The sequence below is a fragment of the Jaculus jaculus genome, chromosome 14 (genome assembly GCF_020740685.1).
Source record: "Jaculus jaculus isolate mJacJac1 chromosome 14, mJacJac1.mat.Y.cur, whole genome shotgun sequence".
NCBI classification, from domain to species: Eukaryota; Metazoa; Chordata; class Mammalia; order Rodentia; family Dipodidae; genus Jaculus; species Jaculus jaculus.
In genome coordinates, this window is record NC_059115.1 from 42,201,585 (window position 1) to 42,223,299 (window position 21,715).

Below are 21,715 nucleotides of genomic sequence, written 5' to 3' on the forward strand. Positions count from 1 at the left end.
TTTAAAGCACCTAAATCCTATGCCCTTATATTACAACCCTGCAAGATCCCTAAAAGTAGGATATTTGCTTGTAATTTCTTTTCTCACCTGGATTATAATACTCATTCCATCACAGTTCTTACCTTGAGCTATCCAGGTTTTTAGGAAACTCCAAGTACATTCCTTCCACATAGGGAATGAATGGCAGATTGTTGAATGGTGCAAAAACATAACAATAATCTCATGCATGCATGGCAGTTTTAAGTTTCCACCTATACATTTGTATACTGTTTGTAATTTTATCCTCAGATTCTTGTAGAAAGAACAGTTGAGATAGAACTTTTTTTGTCACAGCAAAGTGTTCTGGTGTTTGAGGATAGAACCAACATCTGCCGGTGCCAAAGACATGATGCCAGGAGGTGCAGAGCCTTCCCCTGCCTCTGGACATAACCACACAATGGCGAGCAGGCCCACACACCAGCCACCACCAAGGAAATTCATTACATATTTTTTAAACATTAAAATGAAAACAGTATTAGGAAAAACATCAACAAAAACTACTCCAGGTACTGTTACTAACATATCCCAAAGTTTGATTAAGCATATCTCATTTAATCTCTCTTACAAAATCATCTATGAGAAAAAGAGTTGAGAAATAAAAGTGAGAAATGATTAACATTATATATCACATGTCCCTCGAAGATGCATAATGTATTATACAATACTAAAGGTTCTTAGAAGTGTTACATTTAATGGATGTATTTAAACTATTTAAAGAAAAAATATTTACAATGTAGATGCTTCACTCTATGGTTGGTGTATGTAATTTGATAGCAAGTCTGTCTGGGATATATAGCTCTCAAGCACACAGAAAATTGTCAATGGAGATTCTAGAGATAAAGAAAGAAAAAATGTCTCATTTAACCACCACAGTAGCCTACTGTGGTGAGAGTTCCTTCAAGAGATAAGAATCAGACACTAACAGAAGTGCGTATTTCAATATCACCCGTATAGAAAATGACGCAATTACAAACTGATCTATTTTCTTCTCAGTTCCAGGCAGGAGCTATTTGCTCAAGTTTTTTATTTGTTTGTCTTTTTTTTCCCCAAAATATTCTGTGGTGGTTTGAATGCAAAATGTCCCTCATAGCATCCAGTGTTTATGGTTAATTTTTTTCACTTAGTTCCCGGCTGGTGGAGTTTTGGGAGCTGGAGCATAGCTAGAGGAAGTATGTCATTGGGGTTGGGACTTGAGGATTATTAGTCTAGCCTACTGGCTGTTGAGAGCTGGCTCCCTCAGACAGAGTGTTCACTCTGTGCCATTAATGAAACTTCCCGTCAAATTTGTAATCCTGAAATAAAATCTTGAATCACATAAGCCGCCTCCGTTGGGGTGTTATGTCTTAGCAATGAGATAGTAATTGCTGCACATTGTAAACATTTCCTTCAATAATTTCAAAGCTTGTTTTTCAGCTGAGCTTCCCTATTACTCCAGACACACCTGCTACCCAAGCTCATTTCTTTTTATATGAGCTTCCTCTTCTTATCCTCATACGTTACTAACTACCTGGTTATTATTTCATGTCTTTTTATTAGTTTTGACTTTGGTATTCTTCATATCTAAATCATAAAAAATAGCTATAGCAATTTGTAACAATTATAATTATAAACATTTCCAGTATTTTTGTAGAAAGTGGATATACACACAGAGTTAAAAAAAAAAAAAAGAAAAAGAAAGAAAGAAATCCATGAATAGAAATCAATTGAGCACCTGAGGAAATCTGGGAGAACTAGTTTCTTTTATGTGTTACTGTGTTCAACACATTTTAGCTTCTCCTGAAACAAGTGAGATAAACATTTTTCTGTAGTATACTGTAAGTTCATCTCTACTTTTTTATTACCATAAGGATGTACTATATTCAAATAAAGATCATTGACATAGTACAATATATCTAATCTGTCTGTGTGTGTGTGTATGTGCATGTGTGTGTGTGTGAGCGCACACACACACATATACATATATATATATATATATATATATATATATATATATATATATATGCTGCATTTATTTATAAGCCCATGTGTTCATGGTTCATGTATATAATTACACACACACACACACACACACACACACACACACACACACAACTAGTTCCTATATTTAAAGCCAAGATTTTCTATCTATATATTAACTGTATGAACATGCCAAGTTTCTTAAACTCAGTGCATAAGATTTTTGTTAGTGCTATGCCACAAAATACAAAAACACAAAATGGATTTCACTGGGCTTAAATAAAGGTTCAAAGTTCTTCTGGAGGCTTTAAAGGAAAGTCTGCTTTGCTTCTCTTTCCAGCTGCTGGAAGCTGCACACATGCCTTATGTCATAGGCGCTTCCTTTGTCTTCAAAGCCAGTAATGACCCACCTCATCTTTCTTGCATCACCACACTGGGGCTCTCTTATTCTGTCTCCAACGGTAAGGACCATTAGGGCTGTGCTCAACCTCGACAATCTACATACAGAAAAGTCCCCCAAAATCCTCAAAATACTTTTGTCATGTAAAGCAACATGTAAAGAGGTTCTGGGTATTGAGACATGCATATTTTTGAAAAGTAGTTACTATACCTATTGTGCTTTGCTTTACTGTTATTTTTATTTTTCCTAGATACTCTCACTCTAGCCCAGGCTGACCTGGAACACACTCTGTACCTGGGACTGGCCTTGAACTCAAAGCATTCCTCCTACACTCCCTCCCAAGTGCAGGATTAAAGGCATGTGCCTCCATACCTGGCCCTATCATGCTTTTATATGATATATGTTTTCTAAACAATGAGATCCTTGTGTCAGGATCTATGTGTAAGACAACTGAAATAAAAATGAAAATATCTGATATAATTTGCAGGAAGATAAATATAAAGTGATAATTTCATGAAATCTTGAGACAACAAAGCTTTGGACCAATTTTAAAACTGTCCTTGGTATATGGCTGGAGCCAAAGAAATGTGGACTGTTTATGTTAATCAATTCTCTATTTTGGAGAAAATACCTGACATAAATTAACTTTTTAATTTTTTTTTTATTTAACTAAATAGTTTTGTATTCAGTAAATACAGTCAGTTTGGTACCATTATTAGGCTCATCTGTGACCTACCCCCTCCCCTTGGCCCCTCCTTGTTGAGGTATATGGTTCATGCATTGTGGAGTTAGCCCACAGTTATGGGTAAGATAAATGTCTCTGCAAGGTTTACTTTGACTCGTGGTTTTAAGGGTTTCTGTCCCAGTCACTTGGCTTTGCTGCTTTGAGCCTCTGGTAAAGTGGTAATTACTGAATATGTGTGTGGCAGAGGAAATTGCTTATCTCATGGCATCCAAGAAAAGAAAGAGAAGGGAAGGAGCCAGAGTGGCAACACCTACTCTCAGGGTGTGTCCACTGTGACTGAACTTCCTTCCAGTTTGCTTTACTTCCTAAACACACCACTCGTTACCAGAACCATGGGAACCAAGCCTTTACCATATGAGTTAATACAACAGTCTTAAATATAAATCTCAGAAAATGAGTTATGTGAAACCATGTGTCTTGATTCCTTACAATGTTTGTTTACCAACTTGCCTGAGATTCTTGGTGGCAATCTGCTTACTTTTGTTTTCCTATTTTAAGACATACTTAAAAAAATATTCAAACATTTTACAAGCAAGCTATTGCATGTAATATCACAGTTCCACACTCTTGTAGTTTCAATCATTTATTTTAAAAATACATAGCTGAAAAATGCAATCAAATCCTCTAAAAAGAAAACACACTTTTTTTTTTTTTTGCCTATTTGCTTTCTTGAAATCCTCAAAAAACCTATATATTTCTGGCATGTAAATCAATGATAGAATTATTAATAATATCCAATTAGTTCACAACCATATGATAGTGACAGATAAAAGCAGATCAGTGAAAAATCAGAGTCAAAAGCTATGGTAGAGGGCTGGAGATATGGCTTGGCAGGTAATCGCTTGCCTGTGAAGCATAAGGACCCTGGTTCAAGGCTCGATTTCCCAAGACCCATGTTAGCCAGATGCACAAGGGAGCACATGCATCTGGAGTTTGTTTGCAGTGGCTGGATGCCCTGGCAGGCCCATTCTCTCACTCTCTCTCCCCCTCTTTCTCTCTCTGTTGCTCTCAAATAAATAAATAAATAATATATATATATATATTTTAAAAAAGCTATGTTACAGATGCTTCAGGGAGCTCAAAGGACTGGGTGAGATGCTTGCTTACTTTCAGGAGGATGGTGGTGCAAGGCAAAAGTCTCCACTGAGAGAAGTTGGTACTGGAACTAGTGACTTGTAGATGCTGTTCCCCAGTCAGATGGAAAGAATAGTCAATGTGGAAAGAGATGCATTAACCAATGTGTAAATGCAAAATTAAAAAAAATAATAATTAAAATGCCAGCTAGCAGCAACTCATTTTATTCCTCCAAGTTTACTAATAAGAGTTAGATAAGTATAGTAAAATTTGGAATGAAGTCAAAGATTAAAAAAAGGGTATTTTCAGAAGGGATTAGAATGAGGGTATATTGTGTATATGAATGGAAGTTGTCAATAAAAAGTGAAAAAAAACGTGCTGAGTCCTCCTTTTCCGAATTTAGGCTCACCTAAATATTTTTTCTATTCTAAATCTATTCAAACTTAAGTACCCAATGTAAAATAGGAATATTGTTCACTAATCTTTCTTTATTAATTTTATTTTTAACTTGACATGAAATTACACATATTATCATGTATAATATAACCTAATGAAGAATACATACACCATAAGATGATTAAGTCTAGCTAATTTCATGTCTGCTGTTATCAGGTTTTTGGTTTTTTGTTTTTTGTTTTTTCTTTTTTTCTTTTTCATCTTTTTCTTATGTGTGAGAGAGAGAGAGAAAGAAAGACTATTGGCATGGCATGCCAGGGCCTTTAGCCACTGCAATTGAACTCCAGATGCATTCACCACCTTGTGCGCATGTGTCACTTTGTACACATCTGTCACCTTGTGTGACTGGCTTACATGGACTATAGGGAGTTGAACCTGGGTCTTTAGGCTTCTCAGGCAAGCACCTTAACCACTAAGCCATCTATCCAGTCTTTTATCAGTTTCTAACAATTTAATATATTATTAACCTTAGGGACCATGCATAAACAGATATGAGGCTTTTTTCTTCAATCTGATTGCAACCTTATGTATTTTGATAAACGTCTTTCTGACTCTAGCTTTCCTAGCCTCTTGTTACAACATAGGCTTGATAAACAATCTTTACTATGAGATCAATTGTTTTAGATTTGACATGTGCATGAGATCATGCAATATTTGTCTTCTTGTGTCTGTTTATTTATTTTTTTCACTTAGAACAATGTTTTCCAGGTTCATCTATGTTACTACAAAATACATGATTCCCATGTTCTAATAGCTGAATAGAGCCCCCATTACAGTTATCTACTTTGCAAGCATCTTAACATGTAATCAATCACAAATAACCAATCATAATCGCAATCAATTACATTTTGAAGGTTAAAAACATTTTTTTAAGTTTAATAACTCAGTATAGTAATTACAATTTACCTGTTTTGTGGCTGACTGAGGTTCTAGCAGTGCTTCTAGGAGAGCATTTTTATCATAAAAGGAAAATCCCCATTATGTATGCCACTTCAGTACTACTTGGTGACACAGAATTTCTCTAATTAACCAGTGAATCATATAGAAGAAAAATCTAAACTCACAAAGTACTTCTATATAAAATAAACTTACAGGACTAGAGTCACTATTGCCCATGAGTAAAAATATGCACAAATCTAGCCATAATTTATCTATGTTAAATAAAACTATTAGAATAATTACTTGTATTAGTACTCTTACAAACCCATTGATCACACAATGGACTAAATGGCTTCTGAAAATATAGATAATATTTAAAATCTAAACCCATTATTTCTTTCAGGAACTGCAAAACCTGGGATACTCAGATTCCATGCTACAGCCTCATTTCAGCTCCATCTGCCACCTACGTTCTTTCAATATCAAGAACACGTAAAGAAATCATCTGCTTCAAGTAGTTTGCAGGTATTTTTCCTGACTGGAATATGCACTGTGTTGTTTCTTTTTCTTATTAAAGTTCTCTCTTCTTCATACTTCCAGCTTCTTACTTTTCTTCAGCTCTCAAAACTTTATCTAAGAGGAAAGTTCCACCCATCCATTACTGTCTTCTTCCTTTGGTCTCAATTGTAGCAACATTATTATTTTCCATAAACAAACCTTCTAATTATCTTATAAAGGGTGAGTAAATTCTTGGTTTAGTTATTCCCTATTTTTGCACCATGATTAATCTCTTCACTAATTTCTTCTCTGTCCAAGTGAAATGTTTGGCAATTTGATGAATTATAACTGTGTTTCTATTCCATGTGAAGGTACCATGTTTCTGACCCCAGTAGGAACAAAAGATTTAAATGGATCAATCTCTTAAATTATAAAATCATGTTTTCATTTTGTATAAGTGCTTCATTTTTCTTGCATAGATACTCACAGTTGATGAAAGCAAAAATGGAAGTGTTTATGCTAATGAATATAAAGCAATATGCTGTGAAAAACAATAATAATATGATTAAGTATCAATAATGTGCAAGAACATGAAGGATTGACATAGTTAAAATAACTTGAAAAACTATTCTGACAGCCTAATTTGAAAGTCAATGTTATACTTCATCCAAAAGAGTAAATGAAAATAGACTTTGAACCAATCAGTGGCTCTTTTGATTTTAACACTTCATAGTCTGCAGACCATTTTCCAGAATTTATGTTATGTATTCCTTTTTATGAAGCTTATGTAAAGCATATTGGCAAGAAATATATTCTCATTTTATAGACAGGGAAAACAAAGCTCATACTACATAAAGGTCTTGCTTAAAGACCTGCAATTGGTTTTGCTAGTCCAGTGCCATTTCCACCACAGTGTACTTTTATGTTATGTAAACTACTTAATATATTAAAAGGGTCAGAATTGGTCTCTTGGTGAGCTCTCTTTCCATCAGGCCTCCTGCTTGGAGTCCTCTTCCCCATGGCCTGACACCTGGCTTCAGACTTTGCCTTCTCGCCCCCGCTGGGTGGTGGTAGTGGTGGGTCAGGAGGGCTGGAGCAGGGCTGTATGGACCCTAGGACTTGGCTAAGCTTCCAAGGCCTTACTGGTGGGCCAGGAATCGGGCCCAGGGTTGGACCAGGCCAGGAGGTATGGTGGCTCTTCCCATGTCCTTCTCCTTAAGAGTTCTGTGGCGGGATGGCATACTGTGGACCTCAAGTTGGAGTGGGCCTGATGCGCCAGGTTGGCTTGGAAGACTTGCAGCCCCAGGGCGAGGCAGGAGCCAGGGTGGAGAGCAACTCAGAGGGTGCCTCCCTGGGACCCTGTGCTCCCCACCCCGGTGTGGTGAAGGTGGATGTGGAGAACCTGGAGTCAAACTCGGAGGAGTCCCAGGACGTGAAAGCTCTGCAGAAAGAACTGGAACAATTTACCAAGCTTCTGAAGCAGCAAAGGATCACACTGGAGTACACCCAGGCCGATGTGGGGCTCAACGGGGGGTTCTTTTTGGAAAGGTGTTCAGCCAAGCGACCATCTGCGGCTTTGAGGATCTGCAGCTCAGTTTCAAACACATATGTAAGCTGCGACCCCTGCTGCAGGAGTGGGTGGAGGAAGCTGACAACGAAAACCTTCAGGAAATGTGCAAGGGAGACCCTGGTGCAGGCGTGGAAGAGAAAGCGAACAAATATGAAGAACCTTGTCAGAGGAATCCTATAGAGCATGTTCCTGCAGTGCCCGAAGCCTGCTCTGCAGCAGATCAGCCTCACCTGAGCAGCTGGGACTGGAGAAGGATGTGGTGCGAGTGTGGTTCTACAACCCTCCCCAGAAAAGCAGTGACTAATCCCAGCGAGAAGAATTGAGGCCGCAGGGTCTCCTTTTCCGGGGTGGGGGTGGCTGTATTCTTCGCTCTAGCCCCGGGCCCCACTATGGTGCTTCTGGCTATGGGAACAACACGCTCTACTCCTCTGTCCCTTTCCAGAGGGTGAAGCCTTCCCTTCTGTTCTTGTTATTGCTCTGGGTTCCCCCACACTTCAGACTGAGGTGTCTGCCCTGCCCACAGGTGGGGGAGCAGGAGGGAGGAGGGTGGGGAAGCCAACCTGGGCTTTTAAAGGGAATGGAAGGTTGGGGAGAGGAAGTTTAGGGGGTAGTGGCTGGAGGAAAGATGAAGTTTAAGAATGTTCTTGATTTTTAAATTCCCAAGTCACTTTCTGAGTAAGGAGAAGTCTTAATATAATTATGTGGTAGTTTATATAAAATAAATTAAATTAATATTCATCATCATTTTAGAAATTCTTACATATTAAAATATATTTCCAAGAATGATGATACACACTTTTAATGCCAATGTTTGGAAAGCTGAGAGCAGAGGATCAGAAGTACAAGACCAACCTGGACTACATAACAAGTTTAAGGAGAGTGTATGATTTGCTTTTAATATTAGATTACTATATCATAATAATGAGAGGATAAATACTATAATAAAATATGCTATAATGAAATGAAATATGACACATCATAAGATCTGCTAAAGGCATGGAATGTCTAATGAACAATGTTCATTTCAGATAGGTAAATGCAGTAAGCTAGCTGTTACCTATCTGTATAAAGTGAGTATTGGTTTGTCTCCTGTTTAGAAAATGCAGAGGTTGTAGATTTTCAGTTTTAGTTGTAACTCTTTCTTTAGCTATAGTTTAGTTAGAAATACTAATTCCAAAATTAAACTTAAAAAACTTGAGCAATGCCCTTGGTTTTGGAAGACTCGGTTTAAAAGTTTTGAAGGCTATATCTTCCTGAAAATTTAGAATACTAAATAGTTCTTTAGAATTTTTGCATGTAGAAATACAATGATAATTTAGATGAAAATTTTTACTTTTAAGAAGAAAAGGAAATTGATCTGATTGAGGTCAGTAATAATCAATTATGCTTTGCTGTCAACAACAACAAAAGTCTGAAATTGACTTGCTCAAATTTGGTGTGTTTGATTTTATAACTACTGTACTTAAAGGCCATAAAAGTTGACTAAGCTCCTTATTGCACCTACCTAAAAAGTCTTAAGGTTTGTTATGAACATATAGACCTATCATTTAAGCAGAAATTCTGTTGCTATGACATAAGCTGAAAACTCAATCATGAATAGATGTAGATTACTTCATGTTTGAATTAAAATTACTTAGGCAATGCAAGCTATTAAGAGTTCATCAAAAATTTCAATATCTCCAAATTATTACCTTTCAAATTTCCCAATTACTATTTTCCTCCAGGCTTAGTACCTGCTCTCAGACACAAATGTATGTGTATTCAAAGTAACTCTGCAAAGAGAAATATACTTCTGGGGGAAAAAATCACCATAATAAAAGTTATTAGAATTTATGTCATGCTTTTCATCTTCTGAGTGACTTATAAATATTAATTATCACTGCCCTGTAGGAGTCTGCCAAAGCTAACATTTAGTTCCAGAAATAAAACGTCAAACCTGCACATTTTCAGTCCAACACACTTCTCTGATAGGGGTATGAAACAAAAAAGTACGCAATTTCAGATCTCTGTCATTATGCTGCAATGTACAGGTCTTATTTAGATTTGTCACTTGCTCCTCTTTAGTAACTTATATTGGACAAAATAAGTATATTTTAAAAAATATGACAGAAAATAGGGAGGGAGAGAGTGGGTTCACTAGGCCCTTTTGTCACTGCAAATGAACTCTGCGTTTATGTGGTTATTTGGGACTTGAACCCCAGGCTTACCAAAATTTTTAAGTGACCACCTTTAAACACCGAGCTATCTTTACAGCCACAAAATAAATATCATAAAAGTGTATCTAACTATAGTTGTATGAATGTCTTGAAACAATATGAAAAATATCATTTGTCATATTTTCTCAAACTTCCATATTCACAGAATTATGTTTCTATTCATTTTATTTACTGTAACTATATATATTATTTGCCCACCAAAATAAGGAGAATGGATTAGTTTTCTCTCTCAGTCAGACTTATAAATGAGATGTATGTCTTTTTCTAAAGGGAATTATGAAAAAAAAATTGTCCAGTTGTTTGCATACATCAGATCAGAAAGAAATGTATGCTTGAATTGTCACTTCTCTCTCCCTAAGATTATATTAATAATATGAATATTTTAAGAAAATGAAGAGGAAGATGTTTTCAGTGGTAGATCCATGCCCTAGTAAATTGAAGGTGTTGGGTTCAATAATCAACACCACAAAAACATCAAAAACAAAAGAAAAAAGGGATATATACTCTGGCTAGTATTTTGATAATGTAAGTCATTCCCATTTTTCAAAGTTGTAATAATGAACATTTTGCTATGTAGCACACAAATGCCCAACAACTACTACATATAATTTAGTGAATTTTTAACGAAGAGAGGAATCAGATAATATTCAGATTTTAAGCAAAACAATCAGAATTTTTGACTTTCTGTTTTGATGGCAGTTAAAATTATATTTGGGGATGGCATGAATGCTCAGCTACATTTCCTAACATTGTGGTGACATTAGTGAATACAAATAGTAATTGCATAGAATTCAAATGGAACCACCAAAAAGAAAATGGGATTTCTGAGTAAGATGGCAGGACAGGGGTCATAGGAATCACACCAAACCAGCTTAGGGAAGGATTTATTCAAAACCACAGCAAAAATCACTCTTCTTCTAAAACGTGGGTGTGTATAGGTTATCAGCCACAGTGGAGAAGCGGGGGAGACCAAGAATTACCAGAAAGGAGGAAACCCTCCAGAAACCCAGCAAGGCACTTGCGGCTTGGATCAGCATCCCCACCTGGAACAGCACTGAGATGCAGGAACAGAGGCCACAAGAGGGTTTTTTCCAATCACATCACCCTTTAAGCAAAGTCAAGAAACATGAAGGGGAGACAGCAGAGACCAGCTGAGAAGCTGCTGAAGGATATACAATGGGGACCAGCTGAGCAGTTCCAGTACAAGTCCAGGCTTCTGGCACTCTCCCATTCCACAGCCATCAGAACCAGTAACCTCCAGAGAACTCATTTAATCCCTGGTGGCAGGACATCCAGCACAGCTGATCAGAACACCAGATCCAGAGCACAACACAGAGGAATCAATGTGGGGACTCAGCATAGGTGACATTGGATACCACCCCAAAAGGTAACAAGGCTGACTGACAAAAAAGCAGGTGCAAAGGCCTGCACTGGAATCTCTCTTTCCATGTCAGGGCAGGTTATGGGTTACATATTATTGGTTGGCTTTGCCATTCTCAATTAAGATGTATTTGGGGTTGACTACTATTGTCTTTGATGCTTTCAGATTTATAGGGCCTTTGTCTTTTTCTTCGATTATTATTGGGGGTAAGGTCTGATTCAGACCCAGGTTGATGTGAAGCTCATTTCAAAACAAAAATCTCAACCTCCCAGCTGACAGAATTAAGGGTGTAGAGCAACACACACCCATAGTGATTTTGTCTTTATAAGGTTATCTATTTGTTTTAATCCCCACACTTGCATACTCTGCACTGGTTTTTATTGAATATGTATATTGCTCAATTGAATTTTAGAATTTTCCAGTAAGTTGTACCACTTTGCCCACTATAATACTTGAAAACATGCAAACTCAACACCTAGGATTACTTCTGCTGTTGGATTACAGTACAAGAGCTACATTTGGCAATTTAAACTGCTACCAAAAGGTATATAAAGTTGAATCTCCACATTTAAGAACACTGAAGATGATTGGAAAACTCAAGCATCAAATCAAATCAGGATGCAAAAGTCACTACATTGTTATACAAGAAACAGAGTCAAAACAATACAATCCCACCAAAAATTATAAATCCATCAGAAGTGACTCTCAATGAGACTGTTTTAAATTAAATGCCTGAAAAGATTTCAAAAGATGATTTTATCTATACTCAAAGAAATCAAAGGAGGAATCAAAGATGTAAGCAAAGGAGTTAAATAAGAAAGCAAACTCCTGAAAGAGAGCACAGGAAACCAGCTTAATTAAATAAGGTCTTTACAAGACATGAGTAAGGAAATAGAAATAATGAAGAAACACCAGCCAGAAATCCTAACAGTAACACAGTAAATCAAATAAAAATCTCTGTGGAAGGTCCCACCCATAGAATAGATGAAGTGGAGAACAGAATATGTAAACTAGAAGACTAGGTAACAGATCTAATAAAGTCCAATAAAAGGAAAGGCAAGGTAATAGGAAGATATGAATGGGAATTTCCAGATATTCAAGACACTATGAAAAAGTCAAACATAAAAATTCAGGGTATAACACAAGGAGAAGAATTTCACTCCAAAAGCATAGTAGGCATTAAAAAAAAAAAAGAAAGAAAAAAGAAAAAACAACACAAAAGTAATTTTCCACAAATTGGGAAAGAAATGCCAATTCATATACAGGTAGCTTTGAGAGTACCAAACAGACAAAACCTGGAAGAAACATCTCTTTGCCATGTTATAATTCAGCTAGTAAGCATGCAAACCAAAGAAAATATATTGAAAGCAGTTAGAGAGAAAAGGTAAGTCATCTATAATGGCAAGCCCATCAGAATAAGAACAGATTACTCAACTATGAATTTTAATAGTCAGAAGGGCTTGGAATGATGTATCCAAGTTCTAAAAGATAACAACTGTCAACCAAGATTACTTTATCCTGCAAAGCTATCTATCCAAATTGATGGAGACTTGCACCTCATCATGGCCCTAGCTGAAACCATAGAATAATTGTGGAATGATCAAGAGTGCTACTTTTACGGTGAACCTGGTATCAGCAAAAGGGCGAAGGAGATATACACAGAGAACACTCAACTCCTGCCAACCAAGATACCCAGAGATACAGAGGCTTCCAAGACCTTATCACTGAAGTAGACATAAAATGAACCCAACATGGCTCAGGGAAATTTGTAGAAGAATGGATGGAAAGATTGTTAGAGCCACATGTTGGGACAATATGCACAGAGACAATGCCTTTTACACATAACTGATGGCTAATCCCACAATGCATATCCCACATTCCCCAATGAGGAGGTTTCCTACAGATGGGGAGGGGGGAGTATGGGAGGAAGCTAATGACAGTACCAACATGGCTGTATATACACTGTGTACATAAGTAATAATAATAAAAAATGCTGGAGATATAAGGACATTCCACAACAAAAACAGGCTAAAGGAATTTATGACAATTAAGCCACTTCTACAGAAAATATTTTAAGGAATCCTTCACACTAAAGAAAAAGCAAAGCATACACATGGGGAAACAGAAAAAAAAACAACATACTCAAATAACAATTAAAACAAGAAAGTATAGGGAAAACAGGAAGCACTACATAACGAGAAGAATGGCAAGAATAAATACACACCTTTCAATGTCTCAACCCAAGACATAGGCTTGAAGACTGGATTAAAAGGATGTATACTACTGTTTGATGCCTCCAGGAAACTCATCTCTCAGTAAAATATAGATAGTGTCATAGTGTGTGAAAGGATCGAAAAAAATATTTCAAGCAAATGGGCCTAGGAAACAGGTGTTGCTTTCCTAATATTTGACAGGATAGACTTCAAACCAACATTAGTGAAGAAAGATAAACAAGGCCACTTTATACTGATTAAAGGAACACTCTAAAAGGAGGATATTGCAATCCCATATGTATATGCACCTAATATGGGAACTCTCAGTTTCATCAAACAAATACAATTAGACTTAAGGTCACAGATAGCACCTAACACAATTGCAGTGAGTGACTTTAGTATCTCATAAACACCAATTGGTAAGTCATCCTAGGAAAAAATAAGCAGGGAGACACGTGGATTAAATGATGTCTAGCAACAAATGGACCTAACAGATATGTACCAATTTCATCCAAATGCTGCAGAATATACATTTATCTCACAGCATATGGAACATTCTCTAAAAAAGACCATATATTAGGACACAAAGCAAATCTGAACAAGTATAGAAAAATTGAAATAATTCATTGTACTCTATCTGACCACAATGGAATCAAACTGCAAATCAATAGCAAGAAAAGCTATGGCGCATACACAAAATCATGGAAACCTAACAGTACACTATTGAATGATAAATGGGTCATTGAAGAAATAAAAATAGGAACTCAATAAATTCACAGAATCAAATGATGAAGAGAATACAACATACCAATACCTTTGGGACACAATAAAGGCAGTCCCAAGAGGGAAATTTATAGCCCTAAGTGCTGATATTAAGAAACTAGAGAGTCCACAAGGAAACAGTTTAATGTTTCAGCTTAAGGACTTAGAAAAAGAAAAACAAGGCAAACAAAAAATCAGTAGATGAGAATGAATAATAAAGATTAGGGCAGAAATTAATGAAATAGAAACAAACAAACAAAAATCCCCACTAAGAATCAATGAAACAAAGACTTGGTTCTGTGAAAGGATAAACAAGATTGATAAACTCTTAGCAAATCTGACCAGAAGAAAGATAGAAGAGATAAAAATAATAAAATTAGAGATGAAAAAAGCACCATTACAACAGATACCAAAGAAATTTATAAATTTATAAGGATATATATTTAATAATATATACTCCTCTATGTTTGAAAATCTGAAAAGAAATGGATGCTTTTCTTGATTTATATGACCTACCAAAACTAAATCAAGATGAGATGAATAGACCTACAACAAGTATAGAGATCCAAGCACTTATAATAAGCCTCACAACTAAAAAAATCCAGGCCCAGATTGATTCACTGGTGAATTTTACCAGACTTCCATGGAAGAACTAATTTCACTGCTTCTCAATATTTCACCTAAAACAGAAAATGAATTCTACTGAACTCCTATTAAGCCAGCATCACCCTGATACCAAAACCAGATAATGACAGAACAAAACAGAGAGAGAGAGAGAGAGAATATTACAGACCACCCTCCCTCATGAACATGGATGCAAAAATTCTCAACAAAATATTGGCAAACAGAATACAAGAATATATCAAAAAGATGATTTACCTCGACCAAGTAAGGCTTCATCCCAGAGATGCAGGGTTGGCTCAACATATGCAAATCAATAAATGTGATATACTACATAAAGAGGCTGAAGGACAAAAAATACATAATCATCTCAATAGATGCAGGAAAGCCATTTGACAAAATCCAATTTACCTTCATGGTAAAAGTCTTACAGAAACTAGGAATAGAAGGAACAGATTTCAACATAATAAAGGCTTCTTATGACAAACCTATAGCCAACATAATACTAAATGGGGAAAACTTGAAGTTTTTCCACTAAAATCAGCAACAAGATAAGGGAGTCCACTGTCCCCACTCTTATTTAATATGTACTGGAAGTCTTAGCTACAGCAATAAGAAAAGAGACACTCATAAAGGAGTTATAAAAATGGAAAGGATGAAATTATATTTATTTGCAGATGATGTATTTCTGTACATAAAGGACCCTAAAGATTCTATCAGCAAATTGTTAGAGCTGATAAACAATTTTAGCAATGTAGCAGGATACAAAATGACTACACTGAAATCAGTAGCTTTTCCATATACTAACAGCAAACATGCAAAGGATGAAATATGATATTCACTCCTCTTCACTATTGCCTCAAAATAAATAAGTACCTTGGAATAAATCTAACCAAGAAAGTGAAGGATCTCTACAGTGATAATTGTAAAACACTCAAGTGATATATTGCAGAATATACTAGGAAATGGAAAGATATCCCATGTTCTTGGGTTGGAACAACCAATAATGTGAAAATATCAATCTACACATTTAATGCAATCTCCATTAAAATGCCAAAGGAATGCTTCATGGAGTTATAAAAAAAATCCTAAAATTCATCTGGAAGCACAAATAATCTTGAATATTCAAAACAATTTTGAGCAATGAAAATAAGGCTTATGTTATTATCTTACCCAATTTTAAGCTATATAACAAATCTATAGTAACAAAAACAGTGTGGTACTGGCACAAGGACAGACACATAAATCAATGCAACAGAACAGAGGACCCAGATATAAATCCAGGCAGATATATCCATTTGATTTCTGAAAAGAATGCCAAAAACATGCATTGGAGAAAAGACAGCCTCTTTAACAAATGATGCTGGGAAAACTGGATATCTATATGTAGAAGGATTAAAATAGATCCTTATCTCTCTTCATACACAAGAATCAAGTCCAAATGGATCAAAGACCTTAATATCAGACCCAGAACTCTGAAACTGCTAGAGAAAGAAGTAGGGGAAACCCTTCAACATTTTGGCATAGGCAATGACTTTTTGAATATAACCCCAGTTTCACAGGAAATAAAACCACTAGTCAACCAATGGCACATCATGAAATTGTAAAGCTTTTGTATAGCAAAGAGGAAACCTACCGAATGGGAGAAAATCTTTGCCAGCTATACGTCTGACAGAGGATTAATATCTAGGATATACAAAGAACTTGGAAAACTAAATAATAACAAATCAAATAACCCAGTTAAAATGCATTAAGGAACTAAATAGAGAGTTTTCAAAAGAAGAAATACAGATGGCATGTAAACATTCAAAAATCTGTTCTACATCCTTAGCCATAAGGGAAGTACAGATTAAAACTACTTTGAGATTCCATCTTGCTCCTATCAGAATGGCTATCATCAAGAAAACAAATGACAATAAATGTTAGCAAGGATGAGGAAAACTAAGAACCCTTCTAAACTGGTGGTAGGAATGTAATCTTGCACAACCATTGTGGAAATCAGTGTGGAGTTTCCTGAGACATGTAAAAATAGATTTATCATATGACCCAAGTATAGCACTCTTAGGCATATATCCCAAGGACTCTTCACACTTCCTTAGAGATTCTTCCTCAACTGTGTTTACTGCCACTCTATTCACAGTAGCTAGGAAATGGAACCAGCCTAGATGTCACTCAACTGATGAATGAATAATACAGATGTTTTACATTTTTATAATAGAATTCTAATCAACAGTAAAGAAAACTGAAATTATAAAATTTACATGAATTGGGTGGATCTGGAAATTATTATCCTATGTGAGGTAACACAGACACAGAAAGCCAAATGTCACATGTTTTCTCTCATACATGGATCCTAATTACAAATATTCAGACTTGTGTCTGAGCTGAAGTAAAAATTAGTATCAGAGGCCAATAATCTCGAAAGAGGCTATAAGGGAGGGAGAAGAGGGGTGGGCTTAAGTGGATGGTACTGTATGTATATATATGCAGATGGATGGATTACTACATGTGGAATGACCTAAGTGAGGTCAAGGGAAGAGATTGGGTAAAAGGAATGTGCGGGGAGAGTTACTCAAATTTCAGGATATTGTGGATAAGCCACATGCTGACCTACTATTTTGGATACTGGCACATCCAGAAGTTACTGACTGTTACTAGAAAAAATTCAGTGACAGGGGTTGGATACCTTTCAGTGAGTTGTTGACTAGGGAGATCCCTGATGCCCTAACACATTACAGGCTACTACCAAGGTTCTTGTTTTCCCAAAAGGAATAGATGGTAAGACCCTACTGTGGAAGACTCAACATGTCTGGGCTGCAAAGTGACTGAGAAATCAAACTGGGAATGAGCTGAAAACCTTCTCCTTGTAGACCAGGTGATAGAAAGCTGGAAAAAGCCACAATGTAGTGGGAGACAGAAGGCATCAGTGGTGAATACAGTGGATACTGCAAACCTCACATTTGGCCAGCTAGGCCAAATGAGCTAAGAGATGCAATAGTAGTGTGCCTGTAATGGGGGAAACCATCTGTGAACTAATTGGATTGGAGACCCAGTCTATGGGAGGAAATACAGGACTGGGACTGAAAACCTAATCAAAAGCCTATAGTGGGGGAGGTCATGAGCATTAGGAAAGTAATGCCTGCTGTTATCTCACTAAAGGCATATATTATGCTCACCAGACTGCCCTGTAAGCACTTTACTTATTGTTCATACTCATATATTAATGTTACTCTCACTTTTGCTTAGAGAAGTTTCACTTTTCAGGTGGTGATGACCACTGGGATGACCCAAAAGACAACATAGTGCTGAAAAGACATGATGGAAGACTGGTCAGCACTGAAACATCTCTATCACAAAATTGAAGGGTTAGGGTCCATTGTGGAAGATGTGGCAGAAACAATGTAAATGCTGAAGGAAGGGTAGGACTGCTTACAATGAAATCAACGAGACAGAAATTGGCCTGGTTATATATGACCTCTCAGTGCTTAGTACTATCTTCACAAGACCCTCATAATAGGAGGAAAAGATAATGACATCAAAATAAAAGAGAGACTAATGGAGAGAGGGAAGGGATGTGAAGGAGAGTGGAATTGTGAAGGGGAAAGTGGGAGAGGGGAGGGAATTATCATGATTTATTGTCTGTAAGTATGGAAGCTGTCAATAAAAAGGGGCAGAAGGCAACAGAATTAATTAAAATATAAAAAAAAATAAAAATGTGTTTCATTGTCTCTGTGTATTGTGACATATTATGGAACATTGCCTTGTACTGGAAAAAGTTGTCCTACATAGTTTAAAATTATAGGGCTTAGAGATTTTCTGAGGCCTTTTAATGCTAATGTTTCACTATATACATGAGTCAGTAGACAAGTAATTAAATTGTTTGATTTCAAATTAGACAGGATTAGAAAATAATTAGTTCATATCATCAAAACCATTGCTGAGGACTTCTGACCAAGAAGGAGACCGCCTAGCTGTGCTGCAAACCCTGGGGAAAGAAAGGCAAGACACTAAGGGTTTTCTGGGTCTTCTTATCAGTGGTCGGGCACAGAGGGGGAGAAATGAGGGAATCACGGATCCCCTCATGGGTGGGTAGCCCACTCCTCCCACCAAATAGCTGCTTGCTGTGCCCACCACCGCACCCGCTGCCACTGCCACCATGCTCCGATCATGTGCCAATTGTGTGCCTACTGCGTGCTGATCAATCCCTGTGTGTGGAAGCTTAAACTGCTCTGCACAATCGCCCACATTACTACTCCTGCTGCTGCATGTTCAGGGAGCCCAGTCCCATAGCAACTACCACACAAGCCCAGTCTGTGTCTCTCGCTTGTGCTAGCTCAGGTGCCATCCTCTACCTGTCTGATGTGCCAGCCATCCTCCATTGTCCTGTGGCGGGGGAGCACAGACTGTTTCCGGGTCCCAGTGTTCCCAGCCAGAGTTTGGGCTACTTCAGGGCTTGCTACCTCAGTCCCCCTCCAAGCTCGAATGCAGGCAGCTTTGGTGCATTACTGATTGAGAATTCAGGCAACTTTGGCACCCCTATCAGGCAGTAGATAGGCGGATTTGGCAAGTGGAAGCCAAATCCCAGGCTGCTTAGCAACTCCCCAGGCTGCCTCAGATTCCCATTGCGCTAGAGCCCAGGCTGATCCACCCACCTACGTGCCCATACACTGTCATGGGCAAACCACAGCACAAAAGAAATAACATGAAAAATCAAATGCAAGAAAATTCAGTTATATCACCCAGTCCTACAGTGAATACATCTAATCAAAACATAGAAGAGTCATTAGGATCAGAACATAAAATAGAAACTATGAGCAATGCAACCCTGACCAACCTAATGGTAGAACTTGCAGGAAAGCAACAAAGGACTGATAATAGTGGATGCTACCATCACTAAGCTAGAATAAATTCATAAGAAATTGGAAGGAGTTCAAAGACAGTTAAGACTTTGAGGGACAGGAAAAACAAAAAAGAAGACGTTAAAAATCAGCTGGCCACACTAAATGAAGACATAAAGAAATTCAAGGATGGGACTTCCGGTTAAGATGGCAGCATAGGTACCACGCCAAAGCAGCCTAGGGGGGAAAAAGACCAAAAAAACTCAGCAAAATACACACTTTTACTAAAAAGTGAGGTGTATAGGAAATTGAGGGGGCAGCGGAGAAGTAGAAGAGTTATAGAGCATCCAGAGCCTGCACAGGCGGGAAATGCGGCTCCGGCAGCTCGGCCGCGGCGCAGCAGAAAGCCGCCAGACTCTCGGCTCGAGCAGCAGGAAAAGCCAGGTGCGGGCGCTTCCCCTCACACCGTGCTCTCCGCAACTCGGGAAACGTGAGGGGAGAGTGGCAGCGAACAGCGGAGGAGAAGACAGCGAGGTAGAAGAACACGTGGAGCAGTGAGACAACCAGAGCAGCCGCGGCTCCCTCCCCTCCCCCACCGCCTGAGCCCAGCTCCAGTGAACACAGCAGCGGCCCGGGACCCGGCCACGCCAACTTGGGCTGACAGCAGGACCCAAGCAGGAGCAGAGTTCGCAGCAACTTCAGCGGCTCCAACACCGGTACCAGTGGCCCCAGCAGCAGCGGAACCAGGAGCGGCAGCGGCAGCAGATCCCGCAGCAGCGGCTTCGGGGGGAGCAGCGGCGGTGAACACGGCAGCGGCAGCTTCAGCAGCGGTGGTGGCTTCGGTGGTGGCAGCTACGGCAGCAGCAGAAGCAGCAGCAGCGGCTCGGTTTGCCCCGTAGGAAAAGCAAGTGCCCAGCTCCAGAAATCAGAACAGCAGCCCGACGACCCAGGCAGCAACTTGACTGAGACCAAAATCACCCAAGGTAACTGGGATTGCACCAGGGAAGGGTCTCACTTGGTCACAAGCTGACTTGGATCCCTCAACAGACCAGAAATCTAAACCTCTTTGTTGATAGAGGATCTGGTCATTATAATAACTACTCTTGCATACATACTCGGGGCTGTTTTTGATTGAATGTGTACAGTGTTTAGTTAAATTTTAGAATCTACCTGTATTTTATTCCACTCAGCCTGCTTGAATACTCCTATAGCAGGGAAACTCAACCCCTAAGAACATCTTTGTAGATATTCTGAGAGTCTTAAGAGCCACACCTAATACCTTAAGGTCCTACCCTGAAAATATATTACATCAAATCAATTGATACAGCTAAGAATACACAGCTAGCTAGAAAATCCAAGCATTAACTTAATCCAAGATGCAAAAATATATACATTATAACACAAGAAACACTAAAAAGCAAGACGATATAAATCCACCTAAAAGTATTAATGCATCAGAAATGTCCTCCAGTGAGAAAGAGTTGGAGGAAATGCCTGAGAAAGAGTTCAAAAGAATAATTATAAAAATGTTCAAAGAGGTCAAAGTACACATGAAAACAATCAAAGAAGAAATCAAAGAGGAAATCAAAGGAATCAAAGAAGAGGCAGGACACCAATTTAATGAAATAAAGAAGGCAATACAAGACATAAATAGGGAAATAGAAATAATAAAGAAAAACCAGTCAGAATTACTAGCAATGAAGAACACAGTTAATGAAATAAAAAACTCTGTAGAAAATCTCACCAGTAGGATGGATGAGGGAGCGACAGAATATCTAAGCTAGAAGACCAGGTGGCAGACCTAATGCAGTCCAACAAAGAGAAAGACAAACTTATAGAAAAGTATGAGTGGGAATTTCAAGATATTTGGGACACTATGAAAAGATCCAATATAAGAATTCAGGGCATAGTAAAAGGAGAAGAAATCCACTCCAGAGGCATAGTAGGCATCTTCAACAAAATCATAGAGGAAAATTTCCCCCAAATTGGGAAAGAGGTGCCAATACAGATACAGGAAGCCTTTAGAACCCCAGCCAGACAAAACCCAGAAAGAAACTCTCCTCACCA

The 21,715-nt window shown here is 38.0% G+C and overlaps 1 non-coding gene and 1 pseudogene across 1 annotated transcript; one reads left to right on the forward strand and one right to left on the reverse strand.

Moving 5' to 3' along the window:
• Positions 1 to 335: 335 nt before the first annotated feature.
• On the reverse strand, positions 336 to 478 carry LOC123454947. The gene has a single exon (XR_006633588.1). It is a non-coding gene; the product is annotated as a small nucleolar RNA SNORA57 (small nucleolar RNA).
• Positions 479 to 7,065: 6,587 nt separating this feature from the next.
• Positions 7,066 to 8,253, forward strand: LOC101610096 (annotated as a pseudogene).
• The last annotated feature ends 13,462 nt before the right edge of the window (positions 8,254 to 21,715 follow it).